The sequence below is a fragment of the Apodemus sylvaticus genome, chromosome 14 (assembly GCF_947179515.1).
Source record: "Apodemus sylvaticus chromosome 14, mApoSyl1.1, whole genome shotgun sequence".
NCBI lineage: Eukaryota > Metazoa > Chordata > Mammalia > Rodentia > Muridae > Apodemus > Apodemus sylvaticus.
Window position 1 is genome coordinate 71,364,575 of NC_067485.1, and position 12,360 is coordinate 71,376,934.

General features: G+C 42.5%; 1 protein-coding gene across 1 annotated transcript in view; it reads left to right on the top strand.

Moving 5' to 3' along the window:
* LOC127665127 (ankyrin repeat domain-containing protein 26-like) overlaps positions 1 to 2,070 on the top strand; it is a 94,794-nt gene extending 92,724 nt beyond the window's left edge. The window contains exon 9 of the mRNA XM_052157562.1: positions 1,953 to 2,070. The gene's annotated coding sequence lies outside the window, so the exon portion shown is untranslated. The remainder of the gene's footprint in view (positions 1 to 1,952) is intronic.
* The last annotated feature ends 10,290 nt before the right edge of the window (positions 2,071 to 12,360 follow it).

Consider the following 12,360-nt stretch of genomic DNA (forward strand, 5'->3'; position numbering starts at 1 on the left):
GTCAGATTAAGTTTGGTGAAAATCTTTCTGAATCTGTAGCCTGCCATTTGTCCTAGTGTCAGTTTACCTTGCCTTAAAAGAGCTTTGTAGTTTCATGCGGTCCCATTTATCAATTTTTGATCTTAGAGCATGAGCCACTGGTGTTCTGTGTAAGAAATTGTCCCCTGTGTCAATACTTTCAAGGTTATTTCCTACTTTTTCTACTATGACATTTGGCATATCCAGATTTATCTTGTGGTTCTTGATCCACTTGGACTTGAGTTTTGTGCATGGTGATTATTATGGATGTATTTTGATTTTTGTACATGTAGACCTCCATTTAGACCAGTACCATTAGTGAAAGACGCATAATATATTTCATTTTATGATTTTGGCATCATTATCAGAAATCAAGTCTCCATAGGTTTGTGCATTTTTTTCTAAGTCTTTGATTAGATACCATGTAGCCACGCTTTTGTTTCTATACCAACACCAGGCAGTTTTAACCTTATTGCTCTGCAGCACAGTTTGAGGTCAGAGATAGTGATTTCTCCTGAAGTTACTTTATTTTTCAGGATTGTGTTGTCTATCCTGAGTTTATTATTTTCCACATGGAGTTGAGATTTGCTCTTTCAAGTTCCATAAAAAATGGGATTTTTGATGAGAATTGCATTGAACCTGAAGACTGCTTGGTAAATTATCCATTTTCACAACATTAAAATTACCTATCCATTAGCATGGGAGATTCTTTTATCTTCTGACACCTTCTTCCATTTCTTTCTACAGGCACTTGAATTTCTTGCCATACTGATCTTTAACTTGCTTTATTAGAGTTACATCAAGATATTTTATATTTTTGTGGCTAGCACAAAGGGTGTTTTTCTTATTTTTTCTTGGCCCATTTACTCGTTGTATAAAGGAAGACTACTGATTGCTTTGAGTTTATGCTGTATCCATCTAATTTGCTGAAGGTGTTTGTCCACAGGGGGTGTTCTCTGGTAGAATTTTGGGGGTCAATTATGTTTAGAATCATATTATCCAGAAATAGGAATACTTTGACTTTTTCCTTTCCTGTTGTTAATTGCATTGATCTCCTTTAATTGTCTTATTTGTTATGGCTTGTACTTGAAGTACTATATTGAATTGGTAAGGAAAGAGTGAGCAGCTTTTTCATGTCACTGATTTTCATCTAATTGCTTTAAGTTTCTCTCCCTTTAGCCTGATGTTGGCTACTGAGTTATTGTATATTTCTTTGAGAATGTTTAGCTATATGCAATGTATCCCTGATATTCCTAATACTTTTTAAATGAAGGAATGTTGTATTTTGTGAAAGGCTTTTTCAGTATCTGATGAGATTATCATGCCATATTTTTTCTTGCAGTTTGTTCATATCATGGTTTAACTTGGTTGAATCTGTACTTTTTGGCTAATATCCACTTATGGATAGCATGCATGTCCTTTTGGGTCCAAGTTACCTCATACAGCATATTTTCTAGTTCCATTCATTTGCATGCAAATTCATGATGTCCTCATTTGTATTAACTGAATAGTATTCAAATGTGTAAATGAGCAATATTTTCTGAATCCATTCTTTGGTTGAGGGGCATCTGTTTTTTATAGCCTCTGGCTATTACAAATAAGTCTGCTTTGAACACAGTAGAGTATGTGTCCTCGTGGTATGGTGGGGAGTCCTTTGGGTACATTGCCAAGAGTGGTATAGCTGGGTCATCAGGTGGAGCTACTTCCTGTTTTCTGAGGAATCACCAGATTGATTTCCAGAGTAGTTGTGCCAGTTTGCAATCCCACCAGCAATGGACAAGTGTTCCTCTTTCTCTACATCCTTCCCAGCATATGCTGTCACTTGAACTGTTAATCTTAGCCATCCTGATTAGAATGAGGTAAAATCTCATGGTCACTTTGATTTAAACTTTGCTGAAAAAAATAGTGATATTAACCTCATGGTATTGTTACAGGTACAGAGAAATCAATCAACGGAATCTAATTGAAGACCCAGAAGAAAACGCATAGACTTATGGACACTTGATCTTTGATAAGCAAACAAACAAAAAAACATACAGTGGAAAAAAGAAAATATCTACAATAAAATGTGCTGGTCTAACTACTAGTCTGTATGTAGGAATCCAAATATATATCCATATTTATCACCTTGCAAAAAGCTCTAGTGCAAGTGGATCAAGGTCCTCAACATCAAATCAGACACACTGAGTCTAAGAGAAAGTGGAAAAGAGCCTCAAACTCATTGGCACAGGGGGAAAATTCCAGAACAGAACACCAATGGCTTAGGTTCTAAGATCAACATTTGATAAATGGACCTCATGAAACTGAAAAGGTTCTGTAAGGCAAAAGATGACATCATTAGCACAAATCAGCAGCCTACACATTGGGAAAATTCTTCACTAACTCTACATCCTACTGGAGGCTAATATACAAAATATATGAAGAACTCGACAAATTAATCTTCAAAATCCCAAATAACCTAATTAAATAGGTGGTACACAGCTAAACAAATTCACAACAGAGGAACCTTGAAAGGCAAAGAAGCACTTAAAAATATTCAAAGTCCTTTGTTATCAGGAATTGAGATGTTGATGTTAAGTGAAACCTGAGGAATGATATTCCTTGAATCATCACAAGATACCCTGGATATTACAAGGGAAGATAAATTAATTAGGCAGACTAAAGAAGTGTCATCCTTACTATAGCATTCTAAGCATTACTATAGCATCCTAGAATAGCATTTTTATAGCATTCTTACTATTTTTTAAGCACATATTTGTCATAAACATGTATGCATCAAATAAATCTTCACCATATCAAAACTATTAGTTTGGAAAGAAAAACCTGCACGCTAGTCATGGTTCTACATTATTAGATATATGGACAAAAATAGTACACAAGTGATGTGTTTCCTAGTGATTCATAGTTTTGGGACTTCCATAAATTATTCCCATGACTTGCTGTCTGTTGGGGAGATGCTCTCCTGTCTGTCTTTGCCATCATCATCAGTTCACAATTAATGTTCATGTTGTAGAGGATCAAAAATTTAAAACTCTGCTGCAAGTTAAGTGTCTATACTTCTGTGCTCTTACTCACCTGAAATAAGCTTTCCTTCCCATGGCATATGGAGATGTGGAATAATTATTTTTATACTGTTATATTTTTGCCAAAATATCCACTTTCTGTGTATAATGTCTCTCAAGAAAAGCATCTGAGGAACACTTCTGTCAGAAATGTTGCAAACATTTGGTAAAGCATTTTCCATTCTTTACAGGCAAATACAGAATATGTGGCATACTCTTGAATTTGAACGAAGTCTTAATTTGCCATACTTTTATGAAGATTCAAAAATTACTATTAGTTTCTCAAATAATGTTATGAGATGAATATATATTATCAAGTCTAGTTATATAAAATGTCTAGCCCCATTCTAGTTCTTATTGACAGGGCCAGATTGTTCTTGCATTTGACCCCCATTATAATCCAGAATAAAGCACCCTGTGTTGTAAGGAACCATAACAACAGGGATGATTTGGTTTCTGGTTCATTTCTCAGATTTGTTCAAGGTTTCTAGGATAGCTAATTTATATTGAAAGCATCACTGAGTTCATGGCAAGCAGGGTAGGTTGTTAAGCTTCCAGTGGTTAAGCAAAGTATTTCAGTTATAAGAGGATAATTAGAATCAGAATCAAGGAAAACAAATTTGAAATGTTGTTCTTGCCAGTGCTTTATGCCATGTAAGTTATAAAATGGAAAAGTCCTTTGATCAAATGAAAGCCCATTTCTCTTGAAAATATACTTTCAAAGTATGAATTGAATTTTTTGTTAAGATTTATGAACATCTGTTTTGTGTTGGTTTTTAATTTCCAATTATCTACAAACATCTTGGCATGATTTCATTTTGTTGTGTTAAAAGAAGGCATATAAATCATCAAAGATATGCAATATTTCCAAAGAAATATACAAAATTAGATACATACAATATCCTCACAGTGCTTCCTGGAGATGGCAGTAGTTACGTTCAAATGGCGGCCCAAATTGATAGAAAAATTAAGTTTTCACCCACCCACGCCCATCCCTGCTCACTGGAGTGTAGCCCAGGGAGGTCCATCCTCATGGCTGGCACAGGGCACAATGGGTCTGGGTGCCACAGGCAGCGCAGGGGATGGATCCAGCCAGAGCAGAAGGGGCTGACCAATGCCCTGTGGATGCAGATTTTGGAGACCTCTCAGGGCATGGGCTGGGCGGCTTTGGCCTCCTGTCCTACTTCCAGTGCTGAACTTGGTGGCTGTGTCCAGAGAACTGGAGAGGGGAGAGGAGAGGGGGAAAGGGAGGCCAGCAGATGTGAGGGGTTGAAGCACCCACAGCAGAGGCCTGGGGCCAGTGCCCCGCCGCCTGGTCCCCAACACCAGAGCATGGACCTGCTGCACTGCCCCATGCACTGCTGACCACTCTCGGGTCCGCGGTGGATAGCACATGGCTCCTGCACAAGTCCACATCGCTGTCACTGTCTTCTTCCTAATCATACAAGGCAGAGTTGGGGAGGAGAGTCTGGTCTGCTTGTTACAGTCCTCCAGCAGCACCTCGCTCAGCCATGTCCGCAGCAGCTGCACCTTCTTCAGCTTCCCTGGTGGCCCTGCCCATGGGTGTCCAGGCCCACTCGGCCCCACACATATTGGCTTCCCACTGCACCACCAGTGTCACCCGTGCCAGCGGAAAGGGTTGAACAAGGCCAGCACTTCAGGCCTGGACTACCCGCCTTAGGCAGCTGTGCAGCCACACTGAGTGGAATAGGTGAGCCTGGGCCCAGGTGGCCCGGGGCCTTGGAAGAGCCATGTATAGCCAGGGGAGACATCCAGGGACTTTACGAGTTGATAATTGACTTTTATAACTTCATGGCCCCTTGTCCTGAAGAAGCAGCCATGAGAAGGGAGCTGGTGAAACAGATCAAAACTGTGGTGAAGACCTCTGGCCCACAGCTGACATGCAGATATTTGGGAGCATTAGTACAGGCCTCAATCTTCCAACAAGTGACAGGTGGCCCACAATTACCCTAACTACAGCTCTAGGAGATGCTCCACCTGTGGCCTCTAAGAACTCCCATAGAACACACTCAGAGTTGCTATACAACATTTGAAATAGTGATACAAATCTTTCTTTATAATTTTATTAATATGACCTTTCAGGTCAGAAGAGGGAATCAGATTCTCTGGAAGTGGAACTACAGGCAGTTCTAGTGAGAGTTTGTTTGCTTAAACAACCCAGTTATACTATTTGAATATATTGTTTTAATTCTAGGGATGGGGTAAGAGGCTCACAACTACCTGTCACTTTTGATCCAGGAAATCTGACTCCTTATTCTGACCTCCACAGAAGTCACCTGGGACGTGGTACTTAGATATACATGGAGGCAAAACAATCATACATGTGAGGGGCCGCCCATTGCTCCTGCAAACTCCATTACAAGGTGGCGTTCGCATCTAGCTAAAATGTATCATTAACCGGCGAACAAATCAGTGCGCATGCCTGAAGTGATTTAACGTCTTTGGTCTCTGCCTACCTCGTGGCGTAATATGGGCTGATGAGCTGCAACCAATTAGGAAGTGCCACGTCCTAGGCGGGCTTACCAGCCTATATAAGGGACGGTTTTTCAGACCGTTGGAGTCTCCGTGGTTGTAAGCTTATGCTCTGCCTCTCAAGAGCCATTAAAGCATTCTACAGAAGGAACCTGAGTGTGCCGCGTCGTTTTGCTGGCGAGACGGTAGCGCGGGACAACTGGTGCAGAAAACCCGGGAATACGACCAGACCATCGTCAGCACCAAAGTGGAGACCCCTTAAATTCAGGTTTCAGAACTGTAGGGAAAGACGTTCAGAGAGGTATGTTTTTTCTGGACTTTGGCTTGAGTTTCCTCCGCTTCAGGAAGATAGTATTGAGGCCTTGGTTATTGTTCTAGGGGCACTTGTGGTAACATTTGTATCCATCAAGGTTGGTGTTAAGTGCAATAAGACCGAAGTAGATACTTTCGCTTTCCAGGCAGGTTTTTACTTTCGCTTTCCGCACAGGTTTTTAGATTGCCAACCGAACGCTCAGATGCTTGCTCCGGCTCACTAACTTTGGCCTCTTGGAACAAGCTGGATAGGGACCTCGTTAGACGAATGGAGGAAGTGTTCTTGAGGAAGTCCAGGATAGCATGTCAGAAACTGAACGCAGTGAGAGGTTAGGCGCGCAAAGGAAAAAATGGGCCCAGTATAAGGAAAATGGACCTCCCGGAAAGTCTGCTGACAAGGGAGCGTATTCTAAGGAACCTAGATATAAGGAAAACGGCCCTCCCGGAAAGTCTGCTGACAAGGGAGTGTATTTTAAGGAACCTAGAGACTCTTTATTTTTTGAAAAGTCGGACAAGGGGACTAATTTATACCCCGTCCGAGAGCTGAAAGCTCTGCAATTAAGTAGTTCAGACAGCCCTGGAAGCTCAGAGGATGAAAGCCTCGACCCCGAGGAGGAGGCTGAGCTAGATGAGGAAGTGGCAAAATATGAAGAGGAGAGTTATCATCATTTGCAGGGCAATAAGAGACACCAAAGACATTCACATTATGGGATAGCCGCTTCACAGGTGGTCCCTTCGGCACCCCCTCTGTATGAGGTCCGCCGAGGATCCTTATCCCTCCTACCTGATAAGGTGAGAAGGAAGCTACGCTCGGCCTTCCCTGTTTTTGAAGGCCTAGAGGACGGGCGGGTATATGCGCCCGTGGAATATAATCAGATAAAAGAATTAGCAGAATCAGTCAGAAAGTATGGCGTTTGCGCCAATTTTACATTAGCACAACTGGATAGGTTGGCAAGAGATGCTATGACACCTGCTGATTGGCAGACAGTGGCCAAAGCCACGCTTAGCAGCATGGGCCAATACATGGAATGGAAGGCCCGCTGGCACGAAGCAGCTCAAGAGCAAGCTAGAGCCAATGCTGCATCTTTAACACCAGAACAACAGGAGTGGACTTTTGAGATGCTGACAGGGCAGGGGCGCTATGTGCTGGACTTTGGCTTACCGAAGCTGCTCCTACAAGTTAATGGCAAAAGTTTTGAAGGTATTCTAGACACTGGGGTGGATAAGAGCATCATCTCTTCCCATTGGTGGCCAAGGTCTTGGCCAATTACCAAAGCCTCACATTCATTACTAATTTGTCTAAGAATCTTTTTCAGTTCATTTTTCAGTTCATTTTGCAGAATTGGACTTCTGAGTTTGAGCAGACGCTTCGAGAATTAAGGATGGCCGTGCTCCAGATCAACTCCACATGTCTTGCTGTCATCTTGGATCTCTTCGGCCGTCTCCTATTTCAAAGAATGGGTGGGGGTTGGATTGTTTGGCATGGCCGTCTGCTGTGGACTGGTGTTTCTCCTATGAATGGTGTGCAGACTCAGAACCCAAAATAAGCGAGACAAGGTGGTTATTGCTCAGGCGCTTGCAGCCCTGGAACATGGGCCTTCCACTGATGTATGGTTAACTATGCTCAAGCAATAGATCGCTGACCGGACAGCTCTTGCACGCCCGGAACTCAGGTTCATTGCACTGGGCAGAGTGTCCAACACAGCACCCAAGGAGGGTTGTTGAACAAGGTATCGCACAGAGGGCCACTATCCCTCTGAGAGACATGTCGTTCCGCATAAGGGTTGCCTGCCCAAGTCTCCCTTTCCCAGAAAAACGGCAGAGGACAGGTCGAGAGTATCTCGGGCTCCAGAATGGGCCTAGGGATAACTCCCGCACATGGTCTGATCAATATTTTTGGCTGGGAGGTGCGACCACTGTCTCTACCCTCTCTATTGGGAGATCTATTTGCTGCATAATAAAACAAAAAGAGGGAGATGTGAGGGGCTGCCCGTTGCTCCTGCAAACTCCATTACAAGGTGGCGTTCACATCTAGCTAAAATGTATCATTAACCGGCGAACAAATCAGTGCGCATGCCTGAAGTGATTTAACGTCTTCGGTCTCTGCCTACCTCGTGGCGTAATATGGGCTGATGAGCTGCAACCAATTAGGAAGTGCCACGTCCTAGGCGGGCTTACCAGCCTATATAAGGGACGGTTTTTCAGACCGTTGGAGTCTCCGTGGTTGTAAGCTTATGCTCTGCCTCTCAAGAGCCATTAAAGCATTCTACAGAAGGAACCTGAGTGTGCCGCGTCGTTTTGCTGGCGAGACGGTAACGCGGGACACATACACATGAAATGAAGGCAATAAAATATTCTGGGCTGGAGAGATGGCTCAGCAGTCAAGAGCATTGACTGCTCTTCCAAAGGACCTGAGTTCAAACCCCAGCAACCACATGGTAGATCACAACCACTTGTAATGAGATCTGACGCCCTCTTCTGGTGTGTCTGAAGACAGTTACTGTGTACTTAGATATAATAATAAATCTTTTAAAATATTCTAACATAGAAAACATAAGTTAAGAATTAATGAAAATTAAAATGGAAGATAAGAAAAAACATGGAAATGTAAACACACAAATTAAGCCAGTAAATACAAAATCCAAAACTAAAAAGTGCAAATCAAGTCACCAAAGTGAAGAGATACTCTGTCAGGGTCCAACAGCTCTTGAAAGTCCAAGCATAATCTCAGCATGTTCACACTCCACTTGGTTTCCAACCAACCAACAGCTTCTGTACCTGCAAAGATACAAGGCAGCCTCAATCAGAGCTGTAAGTGGACAGGTATCTATCAGTTGTCATAATGGTTCCTTGTGAGATCAGAGCAAGAAACAGAACCGTGGAGGCTGGGCACAGCCCACTGGTTTTCCTCTCTTTCTGTCTCCAATTACAGGAAGGCTGGTCTTGGTCATTGGGGCACTAGAGAATCTGGTTTACTCAAATGACTCTCCCCAATGTTGCCCAGTGACCCACTTCTTCCTACTAGGCCCCCAAGGGCCATAATTTTCCCCAAATGGTACCACCTGGTTGGAACAGTGTCCAAGTGCTGGTTTCTCTGTGGAACTTTTGACATCCAAACATTAACCAGAACTCTTCCCTAATTAATAAGCAGAGAATAAATCCTAAGAATGACAATAGGCGCCGGGCAATGGCGGTGCATGCCTTTAATCCCAGTACTTGGGAGGCAGAGGCAGGCAGATATCTGAGTTTGGGGCTAGCCTGGTCTTGAGAGTGAGTTCCAGGACAGCCAGGGCTTCACAGAGAAACCCTGTCTCAAACAAGCCAAAAAAACAAACAAACAAAAAAAAAAGGATGACAATAGGGTCCAGAGCTTTACCCTTCCTTGTTTATGGACTCTGATATTCACTGACAAGTAGTTGGACAGTGTCTTGCTTTTGCTTGGACACCAGCCTTTATGATAAGTTTGTCATAATTCATGTCTACAATCAATGTATTCTATTTACCTTTCTTTAAACTCAGACTGATGGATGCTTAAGATGGTAATTCCTGACTATATTAGTAATTGTGACCAAATACTGTTTTCCATGGTGCCCCTAGGCATGAGAAAAATATATGTGGGCCTGAGAGGATGACACCTTCGGTCCCATGTTCCCCTCAGGCCTGAGACTTCTCACCAAAGCTCTGGATCTAGAGACAGCCAGCTGATATGTTCCAAATGAGCAAGAAAACACCTGTCAGCCAGAAAACTATGAACAACTGATGTAGTAGATGCTTCCATATCCTGGCCCTTTAGGCCATTCTGCATTCAAACACAGGCCTTGTCTTTGTCCCTATAAACAACAGAAATTGATTGCTTGTACATCTGGATGTTAGCAAGGCAATAACAAGTAACCAAAAGATTGTGTACCAGGGATGCTTTCTAACTCTAACTGTACCAGATGGTCAAGAAATACTATGAGAACAGTGTATCAAGGCCACATGTTCGGCTCTGCAGCAAACCTCTAGTGTTTATGAGTCCCCACACTTTATTATTGTTGAATTGAGATTGAAGTTTGAAGGGGGAATTGGCAGAACGCAGAGACACAGGACACATGTAAACATGATCAAGCTACCTGTGCCCAGACTGAGAAGAGTCCTTCAGGGTATTCTGACAGATATCAGACAAAGTGAATGTCAGGAATGTCTCATAAAGATGAACCCATGGTAATTATAAAATGTATGAAAGTGGAGGCAGGAGGTTCAGCAGTTGAAATAATCTTTTTGTCTACTCAAAAATGGTGAGGACAGCCTGTACTCTAGGAGACCCTGTCTCGTGAAACCTTTTGGTGCAAGGGGAAACCAGTGCAAGGGGAAAAAATGAAGAGAAACTAATGCTTTAGATTTCTACATGATCTAAAGCTTCAAAAACTAATGGTAACTGTTAGAAACATTGTGCATAGATCCAAAGGAGTGTGACATCAGTGGTTGAGGTGCAAGGGTTGTGGTGAGCCATTTCCATGTGTTTGAAGGGATGCCACTGTCACCTCTCACCAGAACTCATCGGTTTTACACATTAAAGGAAGCAATAAGGACCCGCCCAGAACCAGCTATGTGGCAGATGAGACAGGAAATGAACTACAGTTTAGTAGAGGTCAAGGAGGACATTCTCTCTTAATAAAATATTCATAGTCACCTGGAAGCAGCACATGTGTACACATTAGGCACATGTAGCCATACTAAACAATGGTTAGCAATTATTTTTTTTATTGAATATAATCTTCATTTACATTTCAAATGCTAAAACTTTTCCCAGTTTGCCCCGTCCCGGAAAACCCCCAACCCCTTCCTCCAAGTATATGCCCCTCCACCCGACCCATTCCCACCTTCCAACCCCTCATTACCCTTATACCCCCTCCTCTCTATTACCTTTGTTGGAGCATCTATTGAGCCTTCAGTGTTCTAAGGACCACTCCTTCCACTGATACCCAACAAGGTTTTCCTCAGCCACATTTTTGGCTATAACCATTTATACACCTTGGTTGATGGTTTAATCCCTGGGAGTTCTGGGGAATCTGGGTGGCCAACATTGTTGTTCTTCCCATGGGGCTGTAAACACCTTCAGCTCCTCTGCACCACCTTCCAACTCCTCCATTCAGGACTCCATGCTCAGTCCAATGGTTGGCTGCTAGCATCAGCCTCTGTATGTGTAAAGCTCTGACAGGGCCCCCCCAGAGACAACCATGACACGAACATTTTGGTATGTACTTCTTGTCATTCATTATAGTGTCAGGGTTTGGTGACGGTTTATAGGATGAATCCCCAGGTAGGGCAATATCTGTTTGGCCTTTCCTTCAGTCTCTGCTCCACACTTTGTCTCTTTTATTGCTCCTGTGAGTGTTTTGTTCCCTTTCTCAGAGGAACCAAAGCACCCCCACTTCAGTCTCCCTTCTTGAGATTCCTCTAGTCTGTGAATTATAACTTGTTTATTTTGAGGTTTTGGACTAATATATACTTCAGTGAGTGCATACCATGTGTGTTCTTTTGTGATTGGGTTACCTTAGCTTGACTCTTTCTATAGAAGTTCCATCCATTTGCCTATTATAACAGGCTAAACCCTGACACAATGAGAGAAGGCACAGGTACTGTCCAGCCGTGGGCACCGAAGCCCTACTTGCAAGGTCTCTAATCAGATATTTGATTTTTGAGAGTCACAGAGGATAGACCCTCCTTCCAAAGCAACACCTTGAAAATCAAGAAAAAAATCGAAAAGGGTCTTTGTTGCTGGACAATGAACTTTCTGCTCTCCACTGCCACTCCACTAACAGATGAAAAGTTTAGGATTGGAGGAAGGAGTTTTATTCAAGCCTAGGTTTGAAAATTTGGAGACTCCTTGTCAGTAAAAATATTCCCTCTCTTTCTCTAAATGGACATATGTTTGAGTGGGTCCTGAGGAGTGCTGGACAGACAATTCCAGCACAGGGCAGTTTTAATTCCTGGACATGATCTTTGAGCTCTTTTGGCAGCAGGACTCAAGGGCACATGCTTGATCCTTTGCTTCAAAATTCATTATTGCCCTCATCTCCTGTGCCTGATAACACACTAGCTTTAGAACCAAATTTGCTTTCCTTAAGATAGAAGATAACCATTCAATGGAATGACAGCTGCAGACAGAATGACAAAAGTAGATAAAGGGACTTAGTATGTTATGTCCCACTATGGAAAGTTCTTGAGAGTAAAAAACTGGATCTTGTAGACTGTAATTGTAAAGTAAGGGCATGAAGAGAAAACAGAAACACTGAGGGACTTGTAAGGCACAGGCAAGGGGAATGTGTGAAATGTTCTTCATGTACATGTCTGGAAATGTCACTGTGAGATTGTTCATGTGGTGTAGTTATTATAAACTATTGTTCAAAATTAGTGAGAGGAATAAAGGCATGGAAAATATGACAATGTAAAATAGAGTAAAAATATGATTAAAAAAGGAAATAAAAATTCC